Here is a 10,131-nt window from a genome sequence, read left to right on the forward strand (position 1 = left end):
AAATATTATTCTCCTGTGATTTCCACTTTTCTATTGCATTTTTATAAATTATAAATCTCATCCCTTGCTATTTTCCACAGATTGTTATTGATGTAAACTTCAACTGTTTTTCATATAGCTTTGTTTTTCCCTAGGAAACAAAACTTCTCTTTCATTAATGATAGTTGTATCTATTCCAATATCAGACAAACAACAACAAATCCAGAACAATCAGACAAGCAATAACAAATCCAGAAATATACCTTACACTCAACTACTTGCTGTAAGAATTCAATAACTTTGTTATTGTATCTCTACTGAAAACTGGCCACATTTCACAGTGAATATAGTTGTCACAACTAAAATCTTTGGTTGGGTCACAGTTCTGAAATTGATGCTGTTTGTTGCACAGGAATACGTAATCTTCTCTTTGCACCCCTCTAAATTTGTTTTTCCTGATTTTTAAATAAAATTCAAGAGGACGCAAATAGATTTTCCAGAGCCAACAACAATACTCAGACATTGAAGACATAAACCATACTCCAGTCAACGACATAATTGAAAACTTCATTTTATATTTGACTGCTTCTAGCTATTCTTTCCAAATAACTACCTATTTTTTCACAGCAGCATTCTTTACTCTGGAAAAGGTTACAAGATAGGGACATCAGTGTGGAATACCCAATAGAACAAAAGAAACTGCAATATAATATGAGAAATAAAAGGTCATGAAAGAAGATTTATTTTACATACTATTGGAAAGAGTCTAAATGTACTAGCTTAAAATTGGCACTTTTTCTCACACTGTAGAGAACATAACTTTTCTTGACAATTTACTCCTCTATAAATTGCATCAGCAAAATTAAGACAATGAAGTATCAAATTCTGAAATATCAGTTTCATTATCAACTGTAATTATCAAAGAACATTTTTTGAACACATTCTGGTTCATCTTAATTATAAGAAGGTTTATAACACTTTTTATGGTGGATTTAATTCACCCTAAGTGATGAATGTGAATCATAATAAGAAAATAGAAATGAAAGTAGCTTTTTCTGTACTGCATTTTATGATAGACGTGGGCATATCATAAGAAGTACTCTCAAGTATAATCAAATACAAAATATAAGGACATACATTTTAACTTTTTTAAGAACTAGTGATCTGAAATGTTGTTGAAACTTTAGTACACACTAGTTTTCTGGAAATAAATGTAAAGTTCACAATTTTGGGACTTTATCCCAAAAGTTTTTCTACGTTAACAATAAATATTTTATTAATAGAAACATTAAAAAGAAAAAAAAAAAAAAAAAAAAACACAACAAGAATGAAAGAATAAAGGCATGAAAGAATTCCTATATACATATTTGTAATTTCAGACCCCGTTTCAATGGTTAGATGTGACTGTGTTTGCATATCACTGAACACTGTGAAGTACAGGATGGGAGACTCCTAACCCCAGCTTTTCCCAGTCCAACAATACTGCAGGTTTGCAGGCTGGGACCTGTTCACCTTCTGACAGATTTATGACACCTATTTACACTGATGCAGTTCAGCTTTCTGTGCAGCTAGTCCTTTCTGATGCTACAGTGTTAACAGCTATACTAGTGCCTATAAACATAAAATACAGATTTGTGGAAAGCAGCAAAAATTACGCTCTTTGCAACACAGTGATCAGGAAAGATTTGAGACACAAAAGTCTCATAAGTTCTAATATTAAAGCAGCAACTTATTATTTGTCCCTTCAGTTTCTGGAGGATTAGGCTGCAGATGCCTCAGTGCAACATTTTTACTGTCTTCTACATGCAAATTTTTTCAGCAGTAACACCTGTCCCTGTCAAGCTGCACTGGGAAAGTGTGCATTGGGGTGTTAAAAAATGACACCGTGACAGTTGAGATCATCTAGCATGCTCAAGGTAACAGCCTCCTGGTTTAATCACAGGGGGCTGGAGTCAGGGCATAATCAATGATGGGTCCTTAACTGCAGGATTTGCTCCTGCCTTGGTTCATTGGTGCCTGAATCTGCTGACTTCTCAGGCATGCTGCCAGACCCATTTGTTCTATGAAGCTTTTCTAGATGAGAGAAATAAAATGAGCAAAGTTTTCAGGTGATTTGACAGGATCTGAAGAGTCACTGTCAGTTTTGCTTTAAATGTAAAGCACATCAGCATTTGTAAATATGCAAGGACTGGGAAGGCGAGAACATAGTTTCTAGCACAGAGAAACAGCTCACTACATCTTGAATTAAACCCTGTTTTATTAGATTCTGGAGCTGCAAAACTTCCCCAAAACTTTGCAAACACCTTCCTGCTCATGCTTAACTCAGTTACTTAGTGCTTCTATTCGGTTAACTAATACCTCAGTAAATGGATTCCTTGTTTGAAAGATGTGAAAGTCAGGGCCCATGTGACTAAATGAAGTACTATTGACTAACTTAGAAGTTTGCCTGAGCTGAAGAATTGAGCCTTTACACATTTAACTTAGCTCTGAAAGAAATCGATTGCTTATTTTTCAAAGAATGTGCTCATAATATTTCTTTCTTTTCACTTGTTCACTACTTTTAAATATGTCTAAAGAAGTCTTTGCATAACTTTGGAAACTAAAATCTTTGAGAATAAATATATAAATATAGGTGCACCAGCATTCAAAGGTAGCTACGTTTTGTAGAAATAAAGATGAGATCAATGCAAGTCCTAAATTAAAATCTTAAAAAGACTCAGTTGCAAATTGTGATGAAAGTGGGACTTACAAACTTTTTAATACAAAAAGCTTTAATATTGGCTTTTAAGTGGAACACATCTCTAACAGAAAGCTTGACCTACTGCGTAATGTTGCTATACAAACAAGTACAATTTTATTTAAATACTCACGAGAATGTTGCATTTAAACACAATAGAGAAAATGCAATACTATTAAAATCCTTAGGGCATAAATTTTGCAAATATATCTGTCTAAGAGAGAATATCATTATCTTAGGGTTGTTCTGCTTATGAAAAGACCTCTAAGAAAAAATACTCAGACTCCCAGACATAACACGCTCCATACTAAATTCCTAAATTCAGCTGCAGATTAATTTATTTTCTTAGCCTGGTTATAGCAAACATTAAATTTACCTCATACTTCTCAATAAAATGGGTACATAAGTGCTTGCAGAGTGCTAGATGCAGGATTGTTTGTTTGGTATTTTATTCCCCACTTGCTGCTGTTCTTCTCCATTGAGGATGTGTTAAAAATATTAGCAATGACAAAAAGCAGATTTGCTATTTTTCATACATTTACCAATTTTAGGTCTGAGTATATAATGAAGCAGGGCAACAGTGCTGTATTGCATGCCATTGATTCATTTTGTCTGTTTTTGCATTTTGCTCTGACAGCAAGGTCATGTATCTTTTGGATAAGAAATAAAAAGCAAAATAAAATAAAAAAGCTATTTTATCTGAAAGTTGTATTTTGTATTTTTAAAGTGAGAACATTTTACCGCTGCCTACTGCTCATTTTTATTCCACCACAAGCAAAGACTGGTAGTTGACTTGCTGACATTTTCAATTGTACAATACTTGGTAGTTCTGAGTAAGAGTTTTAAAATAAACAAATAAATTAAAAAATCCACACTCTATGAAGCAAAGCTACCTTGAAGAAAATGTTTTCTGTTTTTTTTTTTTTTGTAACTGTTCTCAAATATTATACAATGCAATGGAGTAAGTGCAATGCATTACAGTAGAAAAGCAAAATAAAATAAAGTAAGGATTCAAAACAAAATGAAGTGTCTTATTCCAAGACTCTCTTCAAAGCATCCTACATAGATTTCTAAATATGAAACCAAAGCTATTCAAACAGATTCCTGCTGCTTTGTCTGTGAAAAAAAAGTCCTTTGGCTGCAAGATTCTACAACAAGTGTATGAGACAGAAAGTGTTCACTTCTAGTTCCATACAAATTGTAAGAGATTATCACAATTCTACATCTCTTCATTTCTACTATAGCTCTCCAAATGCTTCCAGACAGAAATCATAAATAATACCCATTTGATATAAAGAATAGAGAAATGTGCTTAATGAAAATCTTAAAAGATTCAGATTACATATTTGAAGAAAGGAAGAAGAGATTGGACAATATTTATAAAATATAAAGTTTTAATTTGTGTAAGGAATATGATTTTTGAGAATCACTGTTCATTCAACAGAATCATCTTAATTGTTTCAGTGGATAATGTCCCTTCAGATCACCTATAAACAGTAAATCTTTTTTTCTCAAAATTCAAGTATAGCCAGAAATTCTGTAGCTAGTGATATATACTTCCTTACCTTACAGAAGTTTTTTAAAAAACATAGCTTTGTAGTTAGATTTACATCTGTAAATATACCAAACATTAATTGCTAATCTGTGAATAATATTTTTGCGTAACTTTTCTGTATGAATTTCTTCAGAAAAATATATTTATCAGACCATACAGTATCTAAACAATGCCACAGAAAACAGTGCAAAAATGATAGAAAATATCTCTCATTTTATGAAGACTCTTAAGCAGGCACACAGATCTGTGTCCTGAAAATTGCAATTTTTCTTCAGATAATTATTTCCTTGATATTGAGTAGCCAGTGTATCTTGCCTTGTTTCCACTTCTATTTCATTCCACACAGACAAACTTGATTATTGGCACCTTTCTCAAATATTGTTACTGCTATTGCTGATTTCTGGAATAGCCACTTTTCCCTTTGCATTTCTGTCCATCAATACATTTATTACCAAATAAGTTCTTAGCTTAAATGTATTGCTATGCATTGACTATTGAGACATATAAAGAAAGGTTTTTAAATAGGGGAAGGTATTCACATGCATCTCTGCATTTGCTCTGTTAGTGCAAAAAAACATATATGTGCAAAAACAAAACAAAACACTAAAGTGAACAAAAAACATTGTTTAACACTTTTGAAAATCTTTCCCATGAAAAAAGTGTGTGTTCTTTTGAATATACATACACTGTGTTAAAAAATTGGAATTAAGTTACCAAAGTTGAAGTTGGAATGATTATCTGTAAACCTCATGCATTTTCTTCCAAGAACTGATGACTTGAACTTTACCTAATAATGTAAAACTCAAGTAGGGCTAGATGACATAGTCATTTGCTCATCCCAATTTCAAACTTTTGCATTATTCTCCAAGTGTCATAAAGCCGTTTTAAACTATTTGAATTGCCAGTAGCTTTTAAACCAGAGACAGAATAAAAAATAAAATCACTTTCTAGCAGGACCTTTGGAATTACCTTTTAACTTCAAAATCAGTGGGGTTTAATGTAACCATTTAAAAAAGGTGAATTGATTTGAGAGCTTATTCAATCAGCACTTCCTTTGATGAATATTCATCTTCTGCTGATCTTAAAACTGGATTTTACAGCCAGCTGCTTAGAATCAGTTAAGTAGACAGCATAAACCTGTGTGATGTTAGCACATCACACTCCTTTTGGGGGAGTCAGTTCAGCCTTTTGTTCACAGCCACAAGGTTCTGCGCCCACTGATGAACCAGTAGTACTCTTCCGTGTTCTTTGGGTGTGAAGGTGCAGTTTCTCTGCATGAGAGGATAGAGTACTTACAAAATGACTTTCTGAAGGTACAAACATATCAGTCAAATGCAAGAATTAGTTCAATTATAACATTAGATTGTATGAATCAATACCCCATATGGTAGTAAGAGGGTTAACTGCCCCACCTCAGGGTTTGTAACATTAGTAAAATGCTTTGCACACATCTTGTATTTCTACATCTCCCATCCAGTGAGTAAAGATCTACAATCACAGGATGCTTGGTTTTGGGTTATTTAGCTAAGGAGAGAATGATAAAAGAAATTGCCTTTAAAAGAAGAGCAAGAGAGAGAGGAAAAGATAGAATAACAGTCCAGTGATGTACATTCAGCAATAAATGTCATGCTAGTGAAGCACAAGCAGCACAGACATTAATACAATACTGTTCATGACAGTTTTTATAGTTCTTAACAAAACTGGATAGGATATATCACAGAACTAGGTGATGCTAGTACTTTTTTCTTGCCAAATCCAAAAATCAACCTTAATTTTATATTGTTCTTCCATGCTTATGAAAACAGTAACTTTGTGAAAAAAGGATATTGTCTAAATGAATATGCTTATTTAGGGTATGCTTGAATAATTTGCCAGTGATTTATCAGCTTTAAATGAAATCCACTCAAATAAAATTAATTAAAACTAATTGAGCATTTGTCCCAACTGCTTCCCTCTTCATAACCATGTAGAGGGGGAATAACAAACTTCTGTACTTTTGTGTGAATAAAATAACTTGCTGTCTTGTGTCAGAATATTCATTAGTGTCATTTATCCAAATTAATGTTGAGATTTCAAGTTGATTTAGATAGATCAGGTAGAATGTTTCAAGTAGTATGTTAAGCAGACTTTTATTTAAAGACAAAAAAATAGTATTAAATTATTTTATAAACATATTAAACAAGAAAAATTGCTGTGATAGCTTTATTCAGCAAAATTAAAATAAGACATATTCAAGATTCATCTACCACAAAACCATTATTAATTTTGAATAGCCCAGTGATTGTAAGGTTTTGTGGAACCTATTTCTTTCATTGTAAGAGAGCAGTACTTTGCTTCATTTATATTGCATGTCTTGATCTTGTAGTGGATTCAGAGCTAGAATTCAGAGCTAGCTCTGACATTTCTATAGAAAGCATAGGAATGAAGAGAGGAGGTAACTCATTTAAGCTAACTACATTTAAGTTTTGCCTCGTAGGTAAGTGATCACCAACTTTTTAAATGAAGCTTCCCCCCCCACCCCCCCCCCCCCACCCCCCCCACCCCCCCCACCCCCCCCACCCCACCCCACCCCCCCCACCCCCCCCCACCCCCCCCCCCACCCCCCCCACCCCCCCCACCCCCCCCCACCCCCCCCCCAGTGTCATGAGCATTAAATGAGTTTCCAGGTCACAGAAGAGCTAGGCCCCTTCTCCCAGTAAAATATAAGTACTCCCTGAGTATATGAGTTTAACCTCATCAATCCAAAGTCTGTCCTTAAATTCAAGTTCATTTAGGACTATTGTTAGAGTTGGAGAGAAGTTATATGTCCGTAGCCTGGAGGAATTCCAGTGACACGATATCTACTTTTATCTCAGCTGGTGGTGAGAATAATCTGACTTATTTTGAAACGGAGTATTTTCATAAAGTTTATAACATTCATTTTCTATTTTGTGTAATCTTTAAAAAAACAAAAGAAACTAAAACAATCCAAAGACTCCGAAATACTAAATAGAATATTCCTATGCAATTCTGGTTTATGAAAGAGATATGAAGGGGCCCTGTAAATTTAAATTCAGTAGAAAATTGAGAATGAATGTTCTTAGGTCAATATTGATATTAGTTGTAGTAAAACTGCAAGAAAGCTCATCTTAAACATAAGAAATTTCAAATATCAGTAACAATTCTAAAATAGTCATAATGAATATTAATAATGCACACAGTACAAATCAAAACAGAAAATCAATAAATAAATGTATTGACAATTTCTGCCATAGCAAAGAGCAATACATTTGTTCTTCTAAGTTAAAATCAGTTTCTGTACAGTAAGGCTTCAGACGTGAAGATAAAATATACATGCTTCACAAAAATGCTACTAAAAATTATACAATCCCTGATGATGATTGTCCTTTCAGATAGACTGGAAGAGGCGACGGACTGAGATTATAAAATAAATGTTTCCTCAAATTACTTTTAAACCTAATCTCCACTAATGCGTGTCCTGAAAATTTATTGCCCCAGCAGAACGTTTACATTTTTACAGCATGGTAATTTCTGTTCTTTTAGGCTAAGTTACATTAATAGGCAAAAAAATAAAAGAGATGTTAACAATGTAGGCATTTAAAACTGTCATTATTTTATTTTAAAATGAAAATTCTGCTGAGAAATATGGGCCAATCTACTTCTCAAATAATTTTTTCAGATTTTTTGCATATCAGTGTATTTATGTGTAAAGTAATTGTCACCTGGACATGTTTTTTAAGAAACAAACAGTTAAAAGAAAGTTTTTTCTATCTCTTTTTTCAGCAGAACAAACTGGATTGATTCAGCCAGTGATGACAGAAATGGTGAAAGGTGAGTATTAACGAGAGTAACAGATTGCAGGAGCTGTATATTGGTTGTGGTTTTATGAAAAACAAACAAACAAACAAACAAACAAAAGCCCTTACAAATTGTGAAAATATAAGTCATAGTAGCCCAAAATTTACTCTTATTTTGTTAGTGGCACAGTGTAGCAGAGACAGTTAGTCCTTTAATATGTCAATCTTTGATATTTCTTCATGGAAATGAAAATAATAATACATTTCTGCATGCATTCATCAAGAGAAATTAAAATTTATATGTACAGAAATATTGCTAGTTATTTCATTTTCATTCTGAGGTGCATGCTTATAGGTCATTTCAACATAACATTGACAGAAAACTCACTGAAGAAACTAGTCATTCTTATTTGAAACAATCTAGTTGTCCTTATTTCTACACTGATCTGGAAGTTAGAAGATACCCATCATCAAGATCAGTTTCTTTTCTGGTTTTGCAGAAGCCAAGTAGTAGGTAACTGAATACAAATCAAATCAAATAAAAAAAAAAAAAAAATCAAATGCTTTTGGCCCTCACGATTTGCAGTAAAAACTTCCGTAAGAAAAAAAAAAAAAAAAAAAAAAAAAAAAAAAAAGGAATATTGTATAAATCATGTGTTGTCTTTATGCTACTTGGCAGGAAGACATGGGCTTGTACCTGTCAAAGAAAATTTCTTTTCAGTGGTATGGCATCCACTCTTATCAGTACTGAAAACCTTTTATTTTGGTAGAAAAAGTAAACTCACTTCTGATCTGGCAGAAAGCACTGAAAAGACTAAATTTCCGAAAATAGGGCAGCAAATGTTATCTGTCATAGCTGCAAAAAATGATGATATTGACCAAGTGAAAGACCTTCTCTGGAATCAGCAAAATTTTGCTTCCATACCTTGCTAGCAACAAATGAGACTAGAAAAATACCACTTCCACATATATTGCAGCAAAAATATATAAAACTGTACATTTGATTTTGTCTGAACTACTATCTGTGCTTAGATTTTTAAGTAATTGTAGAAATTGGGATTATTTGTTTGTTTGTTTGTTTGTTTTAAATAACTTTGTCAGTATGAATGTTCTCTTGGGCATATTTTATGGTAAGGTTACATTTATAAGTAGCTTATCAATTTTCAGCAATTGTTACTGCTGCTGGATTATTGCACGTAACAGCATCTGACTGGAGATAGTTTGGTTATAAAACAGATTGATAATCAGTCACAACACATTTTGCTGATGAGTTTATATGTAATTAAAGCACATAAACTCAAATCCACGGTATGCCTTTTATAATCTATATTAATTATTTATTAAAGTTTTTCAAATTGTACTCATAATGAAGTCTAAATTGTACCATTACTCACAGATAGTGCAAAGGCTATATGTGAAAATTTAGTTGCCACACTCAATTTTTTATGAGTTTAAGGTTCTTACTGTCAATTATTAATGATTTATATTACTAAGGAAATGTTTAACCTTAGTGATTTTATATTAACTTGGAATGTCTTCCTTGAACATGAAAGTAATAAGAGTCTATACTTCAAATTTAAAGGATTTATGTTAACATCACTTAGAACTGTATACCAAAAATTAGAGGGGCCAGAATTTTCTCAAGTAGAGAAATGTATTACTGTAGGCAGTAAGACTACATTGTTGAATTCTTTGGACCAGAGTCACTGACTTTTTATTAGCCTTCACAATTCATGTAGCTTTGTTAACTTTTCAAGATATTCTAATAGATAAATTTTCATGTTAAATAGTACCAGCTCTACTTACCTACCTTTCTCTTATATCATCTCAGTGGAATATTCTCAAGCTCATTACTGATATAAGGAAAGAGGAAATAAGGAATCACAATGTTCCTCCTTACTCTGGGAAGAAAATGCATCTTTTCAGACATTTTTACATCTCCAGTCACTTCCTTGACAAATATAGCTTCTATAACTTATGTAGTAGAGGCCTACCATAAAATTTATTCAAACTCTACTGCTCATTCCACAGAAGTAGAAAGACAAGGTGTCGTAGTTCAAGGA

This window comes from Lagopus muta, chromosome 3 (assembly GCF_023343835.1).
Source record: "Lagopus muta isolate bLagMut1 chromosome 3, bLagMut1 primary, whole genome shotgun sequence".
In the NCBI taxonomy this organism is placed as follows: Eukaryota; Metazoa; Chordata; class Aves; order Galliformes; family Phasianidae; genus Lagopus; species Lagopus muta.